This window comes from Oxyura jamaicensis, chromosome 4 (genome assembly GCF_011077185.1).
Source record: "Oxyura jamaicensis isolate SHBP4307 breed ruddy duck chromosome 4, BPBGC_Ojam_1.0, whole genome shotgun sequence".
In the NCBI taxonomy this organism is placed as follows: Eukaryota; Metazoa; Chordata; class Aves; order Anseriformes; family Anatidae; genus Oxyura; species Oxyura jamaicensis.
In genome coordinates, this window is record NC_048896.1 from 73,731,494 (window position 1) to 73,756,596 (window position 25,103).

Here is a 25,103-nt window from a genome sequence, read left to right on the forward strand (position 1 = left end):
CACCTGTTGCTTAGTACTGTAGTATGTCACAGATAGGTGAGAACACTGCCTCACCAATGCTTTCTTCTGTACATAAAGATTTAGTTTTTATCCTGGTCAAACCTTAGCTGGGTGCTAAAACTTCTTGCTACCAGCCTGGCTGAGCATCAATTAGTTCTTAGGAAATGAAATGATGAGAAGTCCTTTACCAGATTAATTTGTTCTGTTCTTGTTGGACCAGAGCTGTACTTAGTATTCTATTCTTTTATGATAACTTTATACTGGATGGCTTACAGCTTCAGCATAGGACACACTAAAAACTAGTGTTTCCAATTCATAATTAGAGAACAATGTGAACTATGGTAAGAGATTTAAATAAATTATTTCAAAGGTGCTGCATCGCAATGTCTGTGAAAGCACTTTCAGGCTCTTTAAAAGCAGCTTTTCACTGAGTTCCTATTTCAATTTCATGCAAAGCATGTTCATTTATCTACAAATGAATCCTAATGAGGAGCCTTTCAGTTTTTGTGATGTGCAAAAGATTTCTGCAGAAACTGAAGCCTACTCACGTATAAATCCTTTCTTACCTTGTTTCAGCGGTTGCTCCTCTGATACCAAAAATGATTTTTTCACATCTGACTCCTCAAAACTGTTTCTAGCTTAGTAATAATATTTCAGCACCTTCAAATGCCTTATTAGAAACACTTTCATGATTCCCCCACACTCCTGCACCAAGACTTACTTGCTGCAAAAATCTTCAGGATTTTCTCTGCAGTCAATTTTACACTGTGTAATCCAATCTATCTAGAATATTCCCATTTCTATAACAATATAGCCTGAACTTTCTGTAAGTTTTAAAATTGCTATAAGGTCTAAAATAAAATTATATTATTGGTACAATGGGAAATATTATTCCCAGATGTATTTAAGAAATGGCACCAATTCTTTCTGCAGAAGTGAACGAACTTATTTTGATTGATGCTATATTTATACCTACTTTTGTGCTTGTGAACAGGTTGTGCATATTTCATTTAATGGTGCTATAGCAATATAAGAATATAAATGAGTAGAAAGCAGATATGACTGTTATTTCTATAGATTTAATTGATATTATAAATCAAATGTAGCCTTTTATTATAATCTACATAAAGATTTATTTCCATCTTTCTCCAAGTATTTGCATGATTCCTGATATATTTTTCATATGCTTGATGCCGTTTTGAGAAATTTGACTCATTACATTCAATGCAAGAAACAAAGTCTATTGGTTTCCACAAGGTAATGCAACAACCAAAAATGAAATAAAAGAAATTATGATGTATATTTATAAATGTCATTGCTTTCCTCTATGGACACATACTCCATTGATCTAGATGCTAAAACTCTGCAATATAAATCTTTGTGCAGATATATAATTCCTGCAAAGACAAGTTTCATGGTATAAACAAAGTAGCTGTTTCAAAACAGAATTTTATGACTGGTTAACTAATTTTGGAAAAAAAAAAATGAATTGAGAGGTATAGGTAAAAACCATTTTGTTGTGTGCAGTTTAGGTTGTAGAAAAACTTTTTCTCTGTATCTGCCAAATCATGATGGAATTTTAGCAAATATATTAAAATTTTAAATGGAATTCTATCATTGAAAAAGAAAGAGTATCTCTGCCAAAGCATAGTAGCCCTGGTAGATACTTCATGAAAACTGTTGTTTCTTTCCAATGAAAAAAGAAATATCTGTGCAATTCAGAGCTGAGGAAATCCAGTGTCCTTTAAAAAGGACAGTAGTTTTCAAAGATTTATTCTATCACATGGATATTGCCATATTGAATTATATTTACCTCTGTGCACCTGTGTTTGTTGGTCATTTACTTTTAAGTGGAAGGTTTAACTCCCTCCATCGAGAAGAGCTATTCAGATTCTCCACTTTTCTGGAAAAAAAAATGACTGGTAAATAAAGTGATTAGTATCACACTCTCATAGCCAGATTGTTAAAGAAAAGAATGGTTGCTACTCTTCTGAGTGGATTCATGCACCTGTTAGTAGTAAATACTTCTTGACCTGGACTGAGGTACCTTTGTGCTGCTATCATAAGGTGCTAAAGCTACAGGGAACATTATGATTTCAGATGACCCGTCATTTCCAGTTTGGCTAGCAAGAAGTCATTTTTTCATAGTATAGGTCACTGCAGAATCCATTTTTGTGTGTACAAAGTTATGATGAATATAGCAAGGATCATTCCCCATCTCCTAAGCCCAGCTGTAGCTACAGTCTTGTAGCTTTATTACATTTCCTTGTCAGAGAGAGACCCGGGCATGCTTTTGCCTCTCGATTCTCTACTTTTGCACAAAAAGACCCCTAGGAGCAGGAGCAGTAATGTGCTCTGCAGAGGTGATAGTCTGCATGATCTGTAACCTGTGGTGCTGAAGTGCTCACTGAATGATGAGAATAGATGCATCCTGGCTCTCCCTGTGCACTGCAGATTGCCCTTACACATCTCACGGTTTTAATCTCTGCTCCCAGAGCTGAACTGCCAGCAATATACTACAGTGACTAATTTATTTATTTATTTATTTATTTATTGGCACTTAAGCTATTTCATGCTTATAGTTCTCTGTCACTTGCACATATTAAAGATTATGGCAGAGTTAGAATTTCTACTTGAATTTTTAAGAATAACATCTCAAAACTACAAATAAATTTTGTATGTATTATTTGTGTATGCATGGGGAGTTCTTAAAAACAAACAAAAAACCAACCAAACAAAAAAAACCTTCTGTTTGCCCATAGCTCTTTTCATCCAAAATGAATGACAAATTTCTGATCCTGCTGCTTGCTGGACTCATATTTAAGCATAGTAAAGTGCCATCCACTTTTTAAAAGATAGTTGCTTACTCAAGGAGTGGAAACTGCACTGTTAAAGGAATTTCCTGCAGGAAATTACTGAGGAAATTATTACCCAGTGATTCCCAGATCAAGTTAATGCTCTTAGATGATATTTTGGCTTATAGACTGAAAAAATGCATTGCCAGTAGAGAAAAATAATAATCAAAATTATCAACCTGTGCCAAACAAAAGTTGGGGAGATATAGAGTCAAATAGTTTCCAATGTGATGAGTCGTATCAATTTTAATTAAACAAATGATAAATGATACACTAAGCTGTGAAAAACAGTCATCATGGTGCACACATTTTATATCTGCCATGGCACTTTAAATAGGCACCTATTATAGTTGTTTCTGCAGCTTTGCTAAGATAATTACTGAGTATAGTTAGATAATTTAAATATTGATCTGATCTGTAACTTGCCTGAGCACACAGCACCCTGATGAATCCTTCAAAGCTGAACCTCTTTTGACTAGGTGACAGTGAAAGAGGGAGTAAATTAACAAATCAGAATGTTAATATTTTTAGCTGAGTTCTTCAACTCTGTGGTAATCACAGTGAGTATCTGTCAATCATGTTTGTTTTTTACAGGACCTTTACTTTGAGTGGACTAACGTGCACTTTTTTTATTAAAAGGCACAGGAGAAAGAGAAGGTAAAACCACTTTTTAATCTATGAAAGAATCACAGAATCATCTAGGTTGGAAGGGACCTCCAGGATCACTGAGTCCAACCTCTAACCTAACACTAACAAGTCCTACACTAAACCATATCCCTAAGCAATACATCTAAATGTCTTTTAAAGACCTCCAGGGATGGTGACTCAACCATCTCCCTGGGCAGCCTATTCCAGTGACTAACAACCCTTTCAGTAAAGAAGTTTTTCCTAATACCCAACCTAAACCTCCCCTGATACAACTTTAGCCCATTCCCCCTTGTCCTGTCACTGGGCACATGGGAGAATAGACCAATCCCCACCTCACTACAACTTCCTTTAAGGTACCTATAGAGAGCAATAAGGTCGCCGCTGAGCCTCCTTTTCTCCAGGCTGAACAATCCCAGCTCCCTCAGCTGCTCCTCGTAAGACTTGTTCTCCAGACCCTTCACCAGCTTCATTGCCCTTCTCTAGACCCTCTTGAGCACCTCCATGTTTTTCTTGTAGTGAGGGACCCAAAACTGAAGACAGTACTTGAGGTGCAGCCTCACCAGAGCCAAGTACAGGGGGACAATCATTTCCCTAGTCCTCCTGGCCACGCTGTTTTTTATGCAAGCCAGGATGCTGCTGGCCTTCTTGGCCACCTGAGCACACTGCTGGCTCATATTCAGCCGGCTAACAACCAAAACTCCCACATCCTTCTCTGACAGGCAGCTTTCCAACCACACATCTCCCATCCTGTAGGGCTGCTTGGGGTTGTTGTGCCCCAAGTGCAGGACCCAGCACTTGGCCTTGTTGAACTTCATATCGTTGGCCTCAGCCCATCAGTCCAGCCTATCCAGATTCTTCTGCAGAGCCTTCCTACCCTTGAGCAGATTGACAAACGCACCTAACTTGGTGTCATCTGCAAACTTACTGAGGGTGCACTCGATCCCCTCGTCCAGGTCATTGATAAAGATATTAAAGAGGATTGGCCCCAGTACTGAGCCCTGGGTGATGCCACTAGTGACTGGCCTCCAACTGGATTTGACTCCATTCACCACAACTCTTTGGGCCCAGCTATCCAACCAGTTTTTAACCCAACGAAGCATATGCCAGTCCAAGCCATGAACAGCCAGTTTCTTGAGGAGAATGTTGTAGGGAATGGTGTCAAAAGCCCTACTGAAATCAAGGTAGACCACATCCACAGCCTTTTCCTCATCCACGAAGCGTGTCACTTTGTCATAGAAGATCAGGTTTGTCAAGCAAGACCTGCCTTTCATAAACCCATGCTGACTGGGCCTGATTGCCTGGTTGCCCTGTAAGTGCCGCATGATGACGCTCAAGATAATCTGCTCCCTGAGCTTCCCTGGCACTGAGGTCAAACTAACAGGCCTATAGTTCCCTGGGTTTGCCCTCCGGCCCTTCTTGTAGATGGGCGTCACATTTGCTAGCTGCCAGTCAAGTGGGACCTCCCCTGATAGCCAGGACTGCCGATAAATGATGGAAAGCAGCTTGGCCAGCTCATCCACCAGTTCTCTCTCGGGTGGATCCCATCCGGCCCCATCGACTTGCATACATCCAAATGCTGTAGCAGGTCGCCAACCATTTCCTCGTGGATTGTGAGGGCCACATTCTGCTCCCCATGCCCTTCCACCAGCTCAGGGTACTGGGTATCCAGAGAACAATTGGTCTTGCCGTTAAAGACTGAGGCAAAGAAGGCATTAACCACCTCAGCCTTTTCCTCGTCTCTCGTAACTAAGTTTCCCCCCACATCCAGTAAAGGATGGAGATTCCTTTTTGTGTTGATGTATTTATAAAAACATTTTTTGTTATCTTTAACAGCAGTAGCCAGATAGAGCTCCAGATGATCTTTGGCCTTTCTAATTTTGTCCCTGCACAGCCTCGCAATATCCTTATAGTCCTCCTGAGTGGCCCGCCCTCTGTTCCAAAGATTATAAAGCCTCTCTTTTCTCCTAAGTTCAAGCCACAACTCTCTGTTCAGCCAGGCTGGTCTTCCACGCCGGCTCTTCTTTGGGAATGAGGGGACAGACCGCTCCTGTGCCATTAACATTTCTTTCTTGAAGAGTGCCCAGCCTTCCTGGACTCCTCTGCCCTTCAGAACCACCTCCCAAGGTACTCTGCCAACCAGTGTCCTGAACAGTTCAAAGTCAGCCCTCTGGAAGTCCAAGACAGCGGTCTTACTGGTCCCCTTCCTGACTTTGCCAAGTATTGAGAACTCTACTATTTCGTGCTCACTCTGCCCAAGACAGCTCCTGACCACATCTCCCACCAGTCCTTCTCTGTTAGTGAACAGAAGGTCTATCGGGGCACCTCCCCTGGTAGGCTCAGTAACAGCTGCGTCAGGAAGCTATCTTCCACGCTCTCCAGAAACCTCCTAGACTGCTTTCTCTGGGCTGTGTTGTGCTTCCAGGATATGTCTGGGAAGTTGAAGTCCCCCATGAGAACAAGCGCTGATGATTTCGCAACTTCTGCCAGCTGCCTGTAGAACTCCTCATCCGTCCCCTCATCCTGGTTTGGTGGTCTATAACAGACCCCCACCAGGATGCTTGCCTTGTTGGCCTTCCTGCTGATCCTAACCCATAGGGACTCAACCTTATCATTCCCAGCCTGAAGTTCCACAACATCAAAACACTCTACTATAGAGAGCAACACCACCACCCTTTCTGTGCTGCCTGTCCCTTCTGAAGAGCCTATAGCCAGACATTGCAGCATTCCAGTCATGAGAGTGGTCCCACCATGTTTCTGTGATAGCAACCAAGTCATAGCCTGCCTGCTGCACAATTGCTTCCAGCTCCTCTTGTTTGTTACCCATGCTGCATGCATTAGTGTAGATGCACTTCAGTTGGGCCATTGCCTTCTCCCCCAGCCTTGCCATTGTTTCCCCTGGTACACCTCCAACAAGCTTTATCTCAGCCCCATCCCCCTTCTTACCTAGTTTAAAGCCCTCTCAATGAGCCCTGCCAGCTCCTGGGCTAGGATCCATTTTCCTCCTGGAGACAGTTGGGACCTGTCTGCGGCCATCAGGCTGGGTGCCAAGTAAAGTGCCCCATGGTCAAAGCTAGTGGGATAAAGTAATGTGGGCCATTAGGTCATAGAGATCACAGAATTGCAGATCTGTAGGGGTTGGAAGGGACCTCGAAAGATCATCGGGTCCAACCCCCCTGCCAAAGCAGGTTCCTCAGAGCAGGCTGCCCAGGTAGGCGTCCAGACGGGTCTTGAATATCTCCAGAGAAGGAAACTCCACAACCTCTCTAGGCATCCTGTTCCAGTGCTCTGTCACTCTCACCGTGAAGAAGTTCTTTCACATGTCGGTGCGGAACTTCCTGTATTCTATCTTGCAGAAATAGAAGCATACAGATCAATTTTTGTTCTTGTTTCTCTAGCAAATAAAAAAATAATCTTCCAATCCTTCCTACTCTAGTTATTATGAAGAAGTTATTAGGATAGTTTGCAAACACACTAGAGGTGGTTGCATTTGAGAAGCGATATGCTTGTATGTTAGGGACTAAGTTTTAAGGTGAATACATATAAAATACAAGTTGTTCACTGTAGAGTAAGTTGTGAAAACGAGTGTTGGGGAACACTGCAAATATTAAAGGGAAAGTACAGAAACATCTATTTCTTCAAGCTTTATAAGCTAAGGGCTTTTTTTTTTTTTTTTTTTTTTTTCCCTTTGAGAGTATTTTGTGTTGCTTGAGTGATTGTTCTCTAGGTGCCTGTGCTTGATGAATTGATGAATTGATTCAATACATCCCAACTATCACCCTTCTCTTTTCTACACACTCAGTCCTAATAGATTTCCATTAGTAACTGAAGATTTTTTAGTGTTCGTTGTGCTGGCAAAGAGTGATTTAGGAGAGGATCACATTCCAGAGCATGGCCTATGGCATATGGTAATTGGGTAATAAAGCATGGGTCTGTCAGTAGAAATATAAATATGGCCAAACGTAATTGCCATTCCCTGTTCTTATAGTCATTCAGTAATTCTGTAGAAATAGAGCAACTAACATGCTTCAGGAGGAAAAATAAATAAATAAATAAATAGATAAATAACAGTGTTTTTTATTATTTTACTTTATTTTTGTAGGTTTTATAATGCTTAACTGCAGACTGTCTTTGAGTAAGGTGGTTTGATTGCTCATGTAAGAAGTAAGATGGCTACTTTTATATAGGTCTAAATGTCACAGGTTCTCACAGCTGATATTTTATGCGCTAGAAGTACATCTACAGAGCCATTCACATTTGAGCTTCTCCAATGATCAGGTGTGAGTGCTAACATTAACAATGCTTCAAAAAGGAACTCTTGAGCAAGTAACAGTAAATATTAAATAACAGTTCCATGGTTCAAAAATAACCAATTTCAACAACTGATTCAAAAATAACAGTTCCACAAATTTAACAGTCCCAGGTTAGCAACCCCCAACTTCTTACCATCATTATATTGCCAGGTCTCTCCTTGTCCACAATAGATTTAATCTTCCCCTTTTATTTCCTCTGGCAACATTTCTGGATGCTGCTGATGTTCCTTTGATGTTCCTTGGCCCATCTCACAGAAACATTAGTCACTCACTGCATTTGTCCATCAGCTCTTGCTTGATTCCACTTCTCAGGAACCTGGGCTGCGTGGACCCTCCGATGTCAGGCCAGAGTCTGTGGTTGCTGACCAAACTGCCAATTATCCAGATGGCACAAATAATGCTAAACTCACTACGCAGCCTCTCTTACAGGGTGCTAACTTGAATTCTTTTTACCCTTTCAGGGCAGAGGAGAAAATCTTTAAATTTTTCCTTCACCCCTGGGAAAAAGGCTGGTATGCATCTGGATCTCTTCCTGCTGTGGGCAGCTGGGCTGTGCACAGGCATGTAGGTCCTCTAGCTGGGATAAAGCTTTTGAAACTGCTCTGTCAAACAGCCTCACACCTGCACAACAAGATCAAAAATGTATGAAGAGGAGAGGGAAAAGAAGGAAGGAGTCATAATACAGGAACTTAATTTCCTGAGGAAATAAAACATAGACTGCATGTCACCATTATATTACATTTACTTGATGTTCTGTAAGATATCTTTTTAAGAAACTGGTCAAAAATGAAAAGTAAGACTGAAAAGTTTCTGTGCAAGAGCAATTTCAAAGTCTGTCCTTTAAACATTCATGAAGAGAAACCAAGAGACTGCACAGAAAATTCAAACTGTGAAATTCTACATCAACAGACTATTTTCAGATGAAATGTCTCGGTGTACTCTTGTTTAAGACTATGATCTCCTTTTCATAATCACTGTTCCCCCATAATGTGAATTTCAGACACTTCTTTCTTTCTCTCTTCCTCTTTCTTTCTTTCTTTCTTTCTTTCTTTCTTTCTTTCTTTCTTTCTTTCTTTCTTTCTTTCTTTCTTTCTTTCTCTTTCTTTCTTTTTCTTTCTTTCTCTTTCTTTCTTTCTTTCTTTCTTTCTTTCTTTCTTTCTTTCTTTCTTTCTTTCTTTCAAGAATATCACGACACATATTTAAAAATAACATTTATACATAATAAATTATCTGTTAAAGTAGCAGTCAGAGCTATTCCTTTGGGATAATCCCCCAAAGGGAATTGTGAGATAATACAGTAAGTAGAAATCTTAGCAAATATTATAGTAAATAGAAAAATTGACTTTTACTTTCTTTATGTATTTCAATTCCCTATTTTGGGGGATGAGGGAAACAAGTGTCCTGGTTTCAGTTAGGACAGTTATTTTCCCTCCTAGTAGCTGGTAGGGTGCTATGTTTTGGATTGGGATGAGAAGAGTGCTGATAACATGCTGATGTTTTAATTGCTGCAGAGCACTGCTTATACTAAGCCAAGGACTTTTCAGCTTCTCACTCTGTCCTGCCAGCGGGCAGGCTGGGGGTGCAGCAAGAGCTGGGAGGGGACAGACCCAGGACAGCTGACCCAAACTGGCCAAAGGGGTATTCCATACCATCTGACGTCATGCTGAACAATGTATAGGGGTGGCTAGCCGGGCTGGGGGGGCCGGCTGCTCGGGGTTGGGCTGGGCATCGGTCAGCGGGTGGTGAGCAATTGCATTGTGCATCACTTGTTTGTACATATTATTATTATTATCATTATTATTTTCTATCTTAATAAACTGTCTTTATCTCAACTCACAGGCTTCACTTTCCCGTTTCTCTCCCCCATCCCAGAGAGGGAGGGGGGAGGGTGAGCGAACGGCTGTGTGGTGTTTAGCTGCCAGCCGGGTTAAACCACAACACAAGACTATGACATTCATCTTCATATTTGTCGCTCTAGATGACATCCTCTACAACAGTAGGTGATGCTCATCTAAAATTTGCTTAGTCTATATGCTATAAAGTCATTTACCAATATCAACTTGAGATTTCAAAAACAGATATTAAAAACACAAACAAAGCACAATAGCATTTTATATTGTAGGAAACTGTTCATATCTGATCAATAATGTATTCCTTCTTAATTATTCAATATTATTTAGTGAAAATTTTATGCCTACTGGAATATTAATATCATATAACAACTGTAAATACTCTGATTTTAATTAAAATAGCAAAAGTTGAATGAGAAAGTTTTGATTCATTGATAGTAATGACAAAGCAAAGTAACATATCAAAGTGCAAAATAAAAATGAGGAATTATAAAACTACTAAGGAATTGTAGGAAAATTATATTTATAAATCATATACTTTTTTGTGCTTTCTAACTTTGCTGTATATAAGATTCATATATCTGAAACATTCTAAAATAATCTTGTTTTCTATTTATTTCTCATGTACTATTTACAACTTTAAAAAAATATTTTATTCTTATTTATGGGAGATTTTAAGAATAGAAGATATTCCTATTTTGTGCTATAGAGTAACAATTTCATATCTCCAGGAAATTAGATTTTATTTTAAACTGAAAAGGCACATTCCAACTGGAAAATATTTCAGCTGAGATATTCCTGCTAAAACCCATGAAAGTATTAACCAGCTCCTGGATACATTTCATGTCAGAATAATATCACTGAGCAGACAGACATCCTTCACAGTATGAAGACACTTCATGCCCATTGTAGGCTGCAGTCTGCAGCTGCAGTCCTGGATTCACTGATCTTGCTAGCAAAAGTTCCTCCAGCACCTGCAGGGAGGGGATCTTGTTGCACAGCTGTAAGAACTGCACTCCCTCCCCTCTCTTGGTAGGTGGCTGACCACAGCTACCCATGGTGCCCGGGCCAACATGGAGCAAGGAATTGAGAAAAGTAGTGGCAAAGAAATTCTCTAAAAGGAGACATAAATATTTGCGGAACTTTTAAAAATTCCATTTCATGGTAATATTGTTATGTACTTATTAGGTAATAATAAATAAATAAAAGCAAAACAACCTTTCCCTCCTCCAAAAACCTAGTTAAATAACCCTGTAGCATGAGAGATAAGGGAAGCTTACAAGATAAAGAGACCTGAAATATTTTATGAATACTGTTAAATGTGTGAACTTGTACTGTCCTTGGAGTAATAATCTCATACAAATTGGAAATTTATCTTGTCAAGTGATGCTTTCAATAAGGTATAAAGCTAGCCAAAATATACTGAACCTGCACCTCCCAATACTGAATATGTCTCTGTGAGGACTATCTCAGGTAGTGCCATATCAAATTGTCCCACGTTAAGGTTAGTGCTGCATGGTTCTTGAGGTTCATACATATGCTTAAGGACTTTGTTGAACAGGACCTACAGCAGTGTGAAATATGAAAAAGTAAAGAAGGAATAAATTCCTTAGACAGCAGATAATGTTAACAGAAGCAAAACTAGAAAGAAAAGTGTGGGGGAGATGGGGAATGGGCTATATTTCGCCTTTCACTATTTGAATATATTGCTGTTCTGCTGCTAGAAAATGGCCCTTTTCACTACAGCTGCACCTTATCTTCACAGCTTCATGTTTCAAACTGTCAAAATGTAATAAGCCTTACTGACCTGTTACTGGTGGATAAGAGGTGATGCTTAAAAAAATAATAAAAGTAAATAAATAAAGCAAACAGAAAATAAGCCTTCCCTTTGTAGACAAAACAGAGCAAAGCAAAAGCAAAAATAGGAGATGTTTTGAACAATGTGATCAGACAGAAAGGTAAGTTGAACTATCTCAAGCATGGGATGCTCTCTGCCAGACCATGTAACTCCATAACTTTCACATTCCCACACTTTGACAAGGGATTGTTTGGTGACTAAGATCTGTCCTTTATTTTTTACATTTTTAAATTTATTTTTGTGTTTTACCTTAGATACTTTTTGTTCTTCAAGCTATCTGTACAGTCCAAGTACTGGAAAAAAAAAATAATAATAAGCTAAAAGAATACATCTGTGCAGGTCACCAGCCTACTAGGTGAGACCAATGGCCAGTCTAGCTTGCCTTTTCCAGTGTCAAAAAAGATGCTATTTTAGAAAACAAAACCATTACCTGCAGTCATCATGTTACTGCTGGCTCTTCTCTATCACAGTAAGAATCTATTAAGCCTTAACCCTTTGTTTCCTATCCTTAGGCAGCTTTCAACTCATAAAATTACCTTTCTTACTTTCAGAGATTATGACTATAGATGGTATCTTTGGCCCTGTCAAAGCTTCTAGTGTGGAATTTTCTGAAATACTTCTGAAAATTCAAATACTTTATATCCACTGCATCATTTCTATTCATGCACTTATTTACATGCTCATAAAACTCTGGGATTTTAGTAAGACAGTTTTGTCCTTCACAAAAACCATACTGATTCTAGATCATTTTTTTATCATTGAATCATAGAATGGCCTGGGTTGTAGAGGACCTCAAAGATCACTCAGTTCCAAACCCCTTGTCATAAGCAAGATGTCACCCACTAGATCAGGTTGCTCAGGGCCTCGTCTAACCTGGTCGTGAACACCTCCAGGGATAGGGCATCCAAAACCTCTCTGGGCAACCTGTTCCAGTGCCTCATCACCCTCTGAGATTATTACAGTTTTATTATGGATTATTACAGATTTATTACAGATTCTTTGCTTTTACTGGAGATGGAAGTCAGTCACCGGTCTATACTTCCTGGAAAGCCCATACAGATCTCAAAATGCGAAAAACAGCTGCAAAGAATTCCATTCTATTTATTTATTTATTTATTGGGAAAGATTAAAAAATGTATATTTAAGGCTTTGCATCAGTGCTTCCATGTCTTGTCTGGAAGTTTCCCCAATCACCCCTATATCTGAGTTATAAAGAAAAAAATCCTTCCTTCTAATAGCCTCTGAATATTCACCCACTTTTAACATAATGCTTATGGAAAAACTGAAAGTGGCATCTGTAGTACAAGAGTAATGGAGCTACTGTGTTTGTTGTCATTAAGGTTAAATTCATAAATACTATAATTATAGTTAGCAGTAAGCAATATGAGCAGGAAGCATATCCACTTGTTCAAATCCTGCAGTGTTTGCCTATGTGGGAAACCCTGAGAATTCTGATTTAAGGCTTTGAGTCACCTCTAAGATAGGGAAGTAGAGTTGTTTGTTACAAAGGGAGGCACAATACTGTAATTACTTTTTTATGCCAATGTCAGCATCTTTAATAAGTATCTGCACTCTCCTCAGCATGTGTACTAAACCTTGATGCAGCCAGTGTAGAATAAAATTGGCACTTCTCTTTGTCTTGCTTTGTCCTTTCTGTTAAAGTCATTCTGCTAAAATGGAGACAAAGTGCTATTTTCAAACTAATGAATAGGAAATATGCTTGTTCTATTTATTTGTGGCATACATTACACAAGATCCATCAGGAACAGATCTTGTATTTTTCTAGGGTGCTCATCTAGTCAGGCACAGAAGGGGAAATCTAGCATTGGGCTAAGTTTTTTTTTCTCCAATTCAAAAAATGTAAATGAATAGCACAATAAGGTAAACCCAGAATGGCTATCCTGAACTTGAATCTCAGAAACTTGCTTTTCAACCTGTAGAATCACCTAGTCTTGTCTCCTTACTCCTGCTTCCCCTTTTCATTTAACATTTTCAGAAAACTCTCAAGTCCTTTTAAGCCTTGCTTTCTCTCAAGACCTATCCTGTCCCAACTCTAGCAGCATTATGACCCCAATAACTATGGTAGTTAGTGGATGGCAGAAACAGCAGTAGTTAATTTGATGGAGTTTCTGAATAAGTGATCAGATACATTTAGACTGTGATCATGTAGTTCCTGCTGTTCAGAGCACAGGCCATAGGTCATCCTCAACTTTTCACCTGCAATAAAGCATACATTTTAGGAAATATACAGCCTTGATTTTTAAATTGCCAACAGAAACCAATGTAACCCGTTCTTATTACTTCCGCTTGCAGTTAAAACTCTGTACTTGACTGAAAGGCTGACTTTGACTTCAGCTGCCAGCCATTGGGTCTTGTTACGCTGCTAGCTGCAAGGCTGAAAGCATGCTATCAATACCATTATCAATTTAATTGATCTTTTGCTGCTGGTTCAAGATTAAGCACTTAACTGGCATTTCTAACTACGCTGTAGAGCATGTGAAACATTACTCCCTGCAGCCAATCATTTGGGGCATGACTCTCTCCCAGCTTTTACTTTGAAAACTGTATGTGCAAGAAAAGCAACTAAAAGGAGCCTGGCTAAGGCTGGTCTGCCAGTATGTCACTCCTACTTTGTTCATGCTTCACACAAGTGTCAATGAGTAAGTGAAGTACATGCAGTGGAAAATCAGATCTGATTTTTTTTTTCTTTTTTGTTTAGATGTTAGAAAACATGAATTTAAATTCAGAACATCTGCCTTCTATGACCATATTCCTGCCCCCTTTTTACTTGCTTTTTACAAATATTCATGTGCATGTATTATTGTTTCCAAGGATGTATGGAGAATAACAGCTCTACATATGAAGACATGTATTTGCATGTAAATAAGCATTTCTGCAATTAAAAAGATTATTCAGTCCTTATATTTTCCCATTTTACAGCATTTTAACCAGCCAATCAGGGAACGGAAACAAATTCTAACTATTAGATGACCACTAGAGGGTGGCAAATAATGGAATTTACAAAATGTTTCTTTTGTTTGATTGTTTGTTTGTTTGGGGGTGTTGGGTGCTATTTATCAAGTTGGTTTAAATAATAAGTATTTTCACTGCAATAAATCTTTGTTTACTGAACCAAACTCACAAAAAAAACCCCAACCAACCAACCAACCAACAACAACAAAAAACCACACTTGTTTTCTGTGAATAATTTCCTCAATTGCTCCAAAAGACAAAATTGTTTTTATCCACTTCTGACACTGCTATTAACTGTTAAAACTGGTCTTTAGAACAGGCTTGGCTTTCACATTTTGGTTCCTGCTTGCTTTCTATGCTCCTGCAGTACGCACTCTTCTTTCTTTAGATCATCACTACCATTCACTGAGGTGCTGGAAGTTGAACAGGTAATAGTGCTTGGCTAGATAAAACACATTCTCAGCAGATCTTAAAATATTAGGACTGCTGGTCAGGAGTGCTCAGACTTGTTCAGAAATTTTCAGTTCACAGATGAAAATGTAAACGGTTTGATATCAGTGCACATGGTGACATCTTTGATGGGTACAATAAAGTCTTTCTGCTATGCTTTTGAGTAGCTGCAGGAATATATTTACAGCTCAGTGGCTGAATTTGCAAATCTGTTTCTCTTTCCATTTGCAGCATGAGAAATGGTGTAATATTTTTTTTCTGTTTAAGTCAATGGTCTGATAAACATCTTTTTCCTTTCAAGTAAGAACAGAGATAGCAGGAGCTGTTCCCTAAATTTCTATTTTAGAGAAACTTAAATCACATCTGATCAGCTTTTTATCAAATTAATAGGACACCATTCTTTGTGAAGTAGACAAGTTTATAGCCTTGTAAAATGCGGAGATGAGATATTTCTCTAATTTGCCCTTTAGCTCTTCTTTCGTGGAAGGCTATTTTTCACAGCCTGGAGATTTTAAATATTTCCCAGGTCTATTTTAGAAACTGGACAGACCCCATTGTCTTCTTCTTGAATTTTCTACTCTGAAACTAGCTCTAGTGATGAACAAATGTACTTTGTATGCTCTTGGCACTGCCAGTAACAGCTTCAAACTAGAAATTAATTTTTAAACACCAGGCTTCTGTGACCACTGCAATGCTGTTAAACTCTCTGGCAGAAACTTTAGTTTTACTCTGTCACAGTTAATGATAGATTTTTTTATATATTTTTTCTTTACTTTTTATCTCCATTTTATGGTGTGTGTTACCTTTTCCCCCAGATTAATATTTAACCCACATTATATTGGAAAATAGAAATTAATTTTTTTAAAAAAATTAGGTATATTAAAGGTGCATATGCCTGGTTAAGTCAGAGTTTTCACTTTACCTAAAAATAAGAGCACTACAGTGAGCTCATCTGTTTGCACCATTGTGGAAAAAGACTAAGTTCACAATTTTTGGTTCCTTTCAGTGTCTGTTCTACTATTAAAAGGCTGCAACATTAGCAGGCACTGCAATCTGAAACCTTTTAAAGGAAATGCTTGAAAAGGGAAAACTAGCGGTCTCTCCCAAAATTTACCCCTAGCGTGCCTCAAGGAAAGAGATTAAGCTGGAACATCCATTGCCAACTTGGCCTTTCTGGTCTTTTAAACTGATCCTTACAGTCATGACTGTCTTAACTGACACCAAAATAAAGGTAAAGATCTGTATGTGGTAGAAGATGGATGAACCTGATGAATCTCAGGTGGGAAATGGGAAGCACACATTTGAAATGCGTGCTTCTTCTCTCCATCCCTCTGGGATCAGTGCAGAACAGGGTTCAGAATACCTGAGAATCGAGATTTGAATTCAATTTACATTTTAAAGTCAATCATGCCTGAAAGAAAAAGAATCTAACACCACCCTTATGGTTCCAGAGGGCAGAAGTTTAATGTTTATAGCAAGCAAAGTAATCATGCAAATAATTCTACCATCTTTCTCTCTCTCTTTCTCTCTCTTTTTTTTTTTTTCTTTCCTTAAGTGTGGTGTTATTTCAACTGCTACAAATTATAGCACTAGATTGAACAAACGTGATATAACTGAATATTTAAATATGAACCTGAGCTGATTAAACCACACATTTATGTGGAAAAAAATTAAGTGCTCTCAGCAACACACTGAACTTCCTTAAATCAGTGCTTTTCAACCTTGCAGGTAACAGTCCAACAAAAGCTGCTGTTGGTAAGAATACCGATCTCACTCAGACTTCTCCATTTTGACTTTTCAATTTTCCATGAGGCTGCAAGGTCTTTCTCCATAAGCTATGGAGACTTTCTTTGAAAGTCTAAACCACAGCTCTTATTTATGTTTAGTGTAAATACATAGAGAAAAACTCCCTGAAACTTGGAATAATAAGGATTATATTAAATTCTGTCTCTGCTGAAATCAGTAGCTGTTTTGCTTTTAAGGGTAGTTCAGATTTCATCCTTGTCAATGGAAACATATTATTTCTTTGACTTCACTAGTTAAAAAAACTAAGAAAGTTATGTACCCAAATCCACTTTACTCTGATTGTTGGATTTCCAGGGCACTTACCTGGCTAACATTATTATATATGTATGTATGACCTTTTTTTTTTTTTCCTTTTTTTTTTTTTTTTAAGACATTTTTATGAATTATATATATATAGGCAGTAATAGTAAAAATCAAAAAACATCATTGCCCTTATGGTATTGTACTTATAATACTTTTAATTCTAAAGCAGGTTCCAGAGTTTTTTGGGCTAGCTTTTATGGTCTTGAATATTTTATTCCAACACCAACACTGAAGGAAGGTTTAGTTTGCACACATCAATGGTTTTAATGCAGCAACCTTTTCAACTGGAGCTAAGACATAAAAATTCTTAAGCTTTCTTGGGAGGCTTATTCAACACTATGAGCTTGAGCTCAGCTGAATCAAAATGTGACAATGCAAAGCAGCCTACAGAAATCTGAATTAAAAATAAAAATAAAGAATTCAGAGCTGAAGCCATCATGCAAACTTTTCCCTATTTAAAACAAAATGATAGAATGGTTGAATATGTTATCGTTCCATGAAGAATATCATATTTCCCTCTTTGAGTTTATTCTGAAATATTTCCCTCTTCCAATTTATTCTGAAATGTAATGAAAACCTAGGAATATTAGTCTACTGTTTTTCTGGGATGTAGCTAGAAGAATGCAATAGTGAGATCCTGGGGTTCTTTCTTCACAATATCACTGATTTGGCAGTTGATCACTTAGCCTCCTGAGTTTATGTATCTTGTCACTGCAGCATGAGGATTATTATAGTTGGAAAGCGATTTGTTATTCTTGCATTTACTTTTTTATTGTCTATTATTTAGTGACAATTACAGTATCATCCAATTATTGAATGCTTCCTTAAAAATCTGTCACAATATTTAAATTATGATTTCCAGCTATAAAAATACATATTTTGTATATATTTACCTATAGAATATGGATTAACATGGATGGAGGGCTGGAGAAAGAGTGAGTATGCCTCTGCAAGAGGCCAGGAGAAGAAGTACCTGCTGTAATGAACTTTTTATTCAAGATGTTAAATACTCTCAGTAGCCACCTTTTTAGGGCTGGGTTTTGGGTTACAGAACGAGGGTTCAGGATACAACACGTTATTTCATAGTGATGTCTAAGTACCAGGACTGCAGGTGATGGAATGTGACACAGAGGTGACATCCACACAACAGTGTAATATGAGAAAAGATCCAGAAACAGCATTTAGAAGCTCTTGGAAAAAAGTATGAAGATCATGTTTATTACAAGAGCATTTTGTGGAGGATATACGTGGAGGATACAGCTGTGCAGGCTTATGAAATAAGAGCAGACATTTCCTTTCCCCAGCTCATGGATCTTCCCTCCTCAAACTAAACATTTGTAGTGTCTGGGAAAGAAGGAATCTGTCCTGAACAACAATAACAATAACAAAATTATTTCTTCCCACTGGTGTAAGTGGCTATAAACTGAAGATTTTGTAGGATTATTTCAATGCAGACTTTGGTTATTTGTGTACTTTTATCCAGCAACTAAGACTCCACTGTAGATCATGTAAGTAAGTTGTATTAAGGGTATTGCTGAAAAAAATAATACTTTTTTAAATTAAAAACTTCATGTTTCTTTTCTTTTCTTTTCTTTTAATTTTTTTTTTCTTTTCTTTTCAATACATGTAACTCAGAGACAAATTCTGTTATATAATTTATTCTGTTCTATCAGAATGGCATAGTTAAATGATGATATTAAATTGCAGTAGTAAAATGTCTTACTGTGGGTAAAAACTCTTGTCAAATGGGTGACAACAAAAACACGGTATCTGAGTATATTGGAGTGTCTCCCTAGGGATTGCATATAATGATATTTGTTGTAAAATGAGATTGTGACTTGCGGTTTCCTTAGTCTATCTAGCAAATCATGTGGTATGTTCCTCATATACAGCCTCTAGAAAAAATATTAATTGCAATAAGTTTTTCAGTTAATCAGATACTTGTTGGAAGCATAGGAAGAACCTGTGTAAATGATCGCTTTCTAGTATCTTATATGGTAATAGATCTGGCATAAATAAAACTGTAGATGAAAATATTCATGTTTTTACTATAAAGCAAGCTCTCTGCAAAATACAGGAAAAGGATGTCCCCTGTCCCCCCCCCCTTTTTTTTTCCTAATTTCCATTAAAATTTATTTAAATATTATTAAATATTATTAAATATTATTTTAATTAAAATATTGTACCTTAACAATCACCTATTTGTTTTGAGGATCAAACTCTGCTTTTGCTTTTTATTTATTTCTTTATAAACATATTATTACCAAATTTATGAAAAAATTCTAGACCACTCCTGAAATAACCTACAATGGTATTTTTTCACTTACACATGGCAAGCAAGATTTAAGGTCCACTCGTCCTGATAATTCCTGTTGTGTGGGAGGGATATTTTTTTGTGTGTGTCTGGTTTATTTATTTATTTTTATTATATTATTACTTTTACACCTTTCTTCCTTTCCTTAGTCTTAAGAAGATGAGTAATGATGAACCACATTCATTGTTTGCCATATGTATTTGTATAAATTGTGATTTTTCTGGTTCAGATGGGTATGAACTGAAAGGTACACTTTTCCTTTCAAGTCTGCAGAAGAAATCTGCAGTGAGCTTTATTTATATCAAGTACCATCTAGCTGTTTTCAGTAATAACTGGCAAAAGCATTCTTGGAACGACAGACTCTAGCTGTTGAATATTCTTTTGGAAGAAGTGATCATATTTCTCAGCCATGGAAAACTACAATATAAGGTCAAGGAAGCTTCAAAAAGTTGTAGATGCTGTTTCACTAAGCTACAAAGGAGCTGATAAAGCAGAGTGTTGGTCCAGCAGAAATGTTTCCCAGAGGGAAGCAAGCCAACCTTGGCAGATAGAAGGGCAGTGGAGAGAATGCCTGGAGGACAGCATCTCCTTGGAATTGTAACATCATAAAACCTTTTATTTTTTATTTTTTTAATTTTTAATTATGAATACAACCAGCCTTTCAGTAAAAAGTACATTGCAATTGGAATGGATATTTTTAAAAGAGATTTATTGGCTGTTAGTTTTTTTTGTTATTTTTTTTTTTTTTTAAGAAACCATGTAGAATTATAATCTTGTTCTATAGAATTCTGTTCTTATCATCTATCAAGCACTAATACATTCTGAGCTCTTGCAAGTTATTTTTTTGTTTGGAAGAATGTGGGTATTTTCGTAGCCTGTCTTTCTGTACTGCTGTTATCACTCTTGAAAAGCAGAAATACAAAATACACAGGTAGCCCTACCTTTTAGGAATGCTAGAATCTACTTCAGAAAAAAGTCCTCCAAAATAGACTTAGGTGGAGAATAAAAGGAAGACAGTAGGTTTTTTCATATTTTTGAACTGTCCTTTTAAAGTAGATAATGCTTCATATAGTCTGGGATACTACTCCCTGTTCTAAAAAGACTAAGGCTGTAACTGAATTTGAAAATCCCACTGGAAAAGAACATTGGTAGGGGAATGTTAGAAAAGCTATTGGAAAATACTCTTTAGCATCAGCTTGGTAACAAAGCTACAACTAGAAGAAAGCATTATATTTATTAGTTTTGAAATGCATCTGTATTTTTCAGAAAATCTAATTTATCTGTGGATTAGGCCACCTGCTCTGCAGTTTAGATCAGTCCAGTAGTGGACTTAAATGTCTTTTCACATTCAGTTTAAAGTTTTAGACCTGGATTTCAGCACTGGTCTTTCAGTTGATTTTTATGCTTTACGTCAATACTTACCTAACTAATTGCATTTGATGGCAGTGATTGAATAAATGCTTTTCATCAGTCTGAGCAGGGTAGTGTTACATTCTTTGGATAACAAATGATCAAAGGAGAGTAAGTCATGTTTATACATATGCATATATATCTATATATCACTAGTCCTGTGGTGAAGAAAAGATTAACTTAATCTTCAATGAAATAAATAGACTGTATTTTCATACAGCAAGTGAAACCACTGACAGGAAACATCAGACAGGAAACAATCCTAGGATTAGTCTGAGAACTTTGGGTAGAGTAATTCAGATATTATTCCTTCTGTCCTATACCATCTTGGAACACAACAACTTAGCCATAGCCTGGCACTTTGGAAAAAAAAAAAAAAAAAAGTATTAAATATAAATATAGATCATTTTTCTTTTCCTTTTATTTCAGTAATCCAGTTCACAAGCTTTGAGACATAGCCTGTGCCTTGAAGATTTTGCCATCCATTTGTGTTGAATCACTGGCTTAAGACCAAGGCTTAAGAAGAAGTGCAACCATATCGATAATTTACTCGAAGTAATGTGTGTACTTATTTTTAGCTAATGGAATATTACTATTATATTAATTAAAGTTCACATAATATTGTGTTACACATAAGCTCTTAAAGGTTTTCTCAGTATAAAACCAATATGCCATTCTGACTATTAATTGTCTTCATATTCCATTCATATTGGCTCTGTACATCACTTCTAGCATTGTCTAATGAAACCATGTCTTAAACCTATATAGAAGTGGTATTTGCCATCATCACACACTGCACACAACTCATAATATCAAAATACTTTTATAAAGTAAATTTAAACAAACAAACAAACAATGTTTGGCATAATCCTATTAAACCAGACTTAAGAGCTACTCCTTTCATGCAGAATGCATACTAAACAAAAGGACACAGAAATGCAGCCTTAGCAAACGCATCGCTATGGCCGTTGGGTGTCACTGTGGATCCATACAGTTTTACACAAAATACCTTCTTCGGCAGTACAAATGTTTCTGGTCCTGTGAACAGCACGTGCCCTCTTAACTGAACATTCCTACAGAGAAGACAGGAAAGGAGAGTGAGTGTCTGATTATAAAGACTTCCCTAGACTTCCCCCCCCCCCCCCCTTTTTTTTTTCCTTCCATTCTCTTGTGAAAGTACTCTCTCTTCCCCACCTTTGCTTTTAACCTCACAGAAGACTGTGATATACACAATTGGCAAATCCAAAGATATATGAAGATATAAAGGAGTGGCAAAATGAGCTTCATATGTGGGTTATTAGCTGTTTTGTGTGACGATGACATAGGAATGGAAAAAAAATGAAGTAAGTTTAAAATGTGTGTGTTTTGTTTAAAGGTTGTATGTATAGTGACCGGTGAATTTAAAATGTAGTACAGTCAAAGCTAAGAAGGAGAAATATTTTTATATATTATACCTTATGTTAATAGTATTTGCACAAATTCACTGGTTCATGGTATTGCAAACATGTGCCCTGATTTTACCAGCACTTTTTCTGTTGCTGTTTAGTGTGTGGTATGCACAAACAGCAGAGGATTCCGAGGACAGTGAAGGTCCCAGTGTATGAAAGAACATTGAATGAATGAAATACTGAAAAACAGAGAAACATACTCTTACTTTTTGCCTGTTACCTACAATTTTTGGACAGAGTGAGTAATTATTTATTGTAGTTCCCTTGTATGACTGAAAATGAGAGAAACAGTGGAATGAATATTGTGAAACATTACTTCAGTGGAATATTGTTTCAGTGGAAGATGTCAAATATATTTCCTATTTTGTCCTTTTTCAATGACTGACATTTTCTTTTTGGACAGACTTCTGGAAAATTTTCCTATTTCAAGTAGCATATTTTTCTCCAAGTTAGTTTTCCATTTCTGTTTTCAGTTTAGATCAAAATGTTAATGATTTTATATTCCAGCAAACTTGAAGGTTGGTTTTCAGTTTCTTTTTTTTTAATTATTATTTTTTTTATTTTTAATTAAAAATATCATAAATTCATTAAATAATAATAATAATAAAACAAACAAAAAAAAACAAAACACTGCAATTGGCATTTGCTTTATTTAGATGTTCCCACTGAAAATCATCACCAAAGCATAACAGTCTATTCCAAGTAAGGCTAGAATTGATGGCACATAGAAAAAGGTGCACATTGAGAAGGTCAACAAATGGTATATTATTGGTATATTAATGGTATAAAGATTCAGTAAATTTGACATGTACGATCAGCTCAAGCAGATCATATGTTTATCTCTTTTGTTACTTATGTGATAGATTGATTCAGACTAAAAAGGCACTAAAATCATATGAGGACTTTTTTTTTTTTTTTTTTTTTTTTAATGAGATAACTCATATGCTTTGAGAAAGTTAATGGACAAATTTTAGAAACCTGTATAACATTGAACAGGCAATTTATTTATATATGTGGTATTTCTTTCAGTATTAAACTGGACAACACATCAGGTAGGTTTATGAACTCTTGAACTATGTTTTGCTACATATAATCTGTTAAGAGGAAATAATAATAAAACTGAATTTTTGAAGCCTAGTAGCACACTTTTTCCTTTTCCTGTTCCCCACCCGCTTTACAATTTTTTACATCACCTTACTGCTTTACATTGTCATTTTTTTTAAGCTTTGAAAGCATAAAAAATAAAATTTGAAAAGTGATTTTAAGCCAAAAGCATTTTTTTTCTTCTTTCATTTTTAAATACTTTTTACTTCTTTCTCTCTTTCTGTTCAGTAATTGTTTTGAAATACCTGAGGATTGGAGTACTGTATAATCTTTACAAATACAAATCCACATTCTTAAGATGGATAATAATTGGTAGAATTTTACAACAGATTATGAGCTGCTATGAAGCGATGACTGCCTGTTTTGAGCTGTTTTTACAAAATGACATACCTGTACAAATGTCACACTTTCCCAGTGCTTTCCACTCTGAAAATCTGTCAGTTCTGGTGATTTTACTTAAGGGAATGCTGCTGGGAGAGCATCTCTAGGTGGAATTTCTAAACTATAAATAGGGTGTAATGAAAATGTTCTTTCATTTTGAAAATTGCCTTCGGTTTTTTGTTAGAGACCCATCATTAGCTTTGTTTTCATTGTTCTTTTTATGTCTTTAACATATTCTGAAAAATGCAGAGGTATTTGTAAAGTGTCAAAGGGACCATGCACTTAGTTTTATGTATATAGCATAGTGTCTCCTGTTTAAACAAATCAAATATTCAGTCTTTGAAGAGTGCACTGCTTAATACCAGAGCCATCAGTAAACAACAGAAGTAGTAAATAAATATATATATATATTTCAAGCAGTGTATTTGTTCACAAGAGTTACAGAAAAAGACTAATTTACTAATGTGAGGGTTCAGAGAGGTGAGACCATGAAAAAGAAAAAAACCCTGTAGCTAAACTCAGAGCATAGAAATGAATTTTCATCACAGAAAAAGCCTTAAAATATACAGTGATTAGAAATCAGTACTAGAAAAGCTAGAAAGAAAGCTGAATATAAAGTGATAACTTTTATTGAAATTATAATTTGTACAAGTTGCCCGTTACTATGTTATTAAGGAGATTTGGGGAAATATTAAAAAAATAATAATAAATAAATCTAGGTAATTTGGTAACCGATGAAAGATAAAAATAAATAAATAAATAAAAAAGTGATAATGTTTTGCTCAAAAAAATAAAAAAAAAATGCCAGTGTTAGTAATCTATATAAAAAAATTTACATAGATCTTTTACTGGTCTGTGAGAATTACAAAAAATTGCTAATTGAATATGTTGTAGAGTTAGTGCTTTTCAAATTCCACATTTTCTTTAATGTAATGAATATATTGCAAACATATTCATCCAAATTAAGAAATCAGTATGTTGGTTAAAACCTGTGTCATTAACCTCCTATGCTACAGAGGTAATAGTGGCTTGTAGATGACAATCCATAGGCCCACAATGGAAAGCTCCATTGATGACAATGACATTAAAATCTTTGCTCAAAAATGAAGAGTTTGGATGAGTAAAAAGACAACATGTGAAGAGTTTTTCTCTGTTTCATTGAGGCAGAAATTGTTTATATGACAAGGAAAATGACATGAGATATTACAGGAGATATGTCTATCCACTTTAGACATACTAGGTTTGTATGAATATGATTGCATACTTGGTCAACTGCTTCTTTCTGTTCTCTTGGTATAAAGCTTGTTTTATCTCTTCGCTTTTGTCCTAAATAAATAATTTAAGCAATATTCATTGTTCCATGTTATGACTTTAAGTCAAAATTACTGCAATA

At 36.6% G+C, this 25,103-nt stretch overlaps 1 long non-coding RNA gene across 2 annotated transcripts; it reads left to right on the top strand.

The window, feature by feature from the left end:
• Positions 1-14,094: 14,094 nt before the first annotated feature.
• On the top strand, positions 14,095-22,691 carry LOC118167118. Of its 2 annotated transcripts, none has more exons than XR_004750951.1 (3): positions 14,095-14,400; positions 18,294-18,465; positions 22,324-22,691. It is a non-coding gene; the product is annotated as an uncharacterized LOC118167118 (long non-coding RNA). The 2 variants fall into 2 exon arrangements; XR_004750952.1 differs by lacking the exon at positions 22,324-22,691 and adding an exon at positions 21,207-21,884.
• The last annotated feature ends 2,412 nt before the right edge of the window (positions 22,692-25,103 follow it).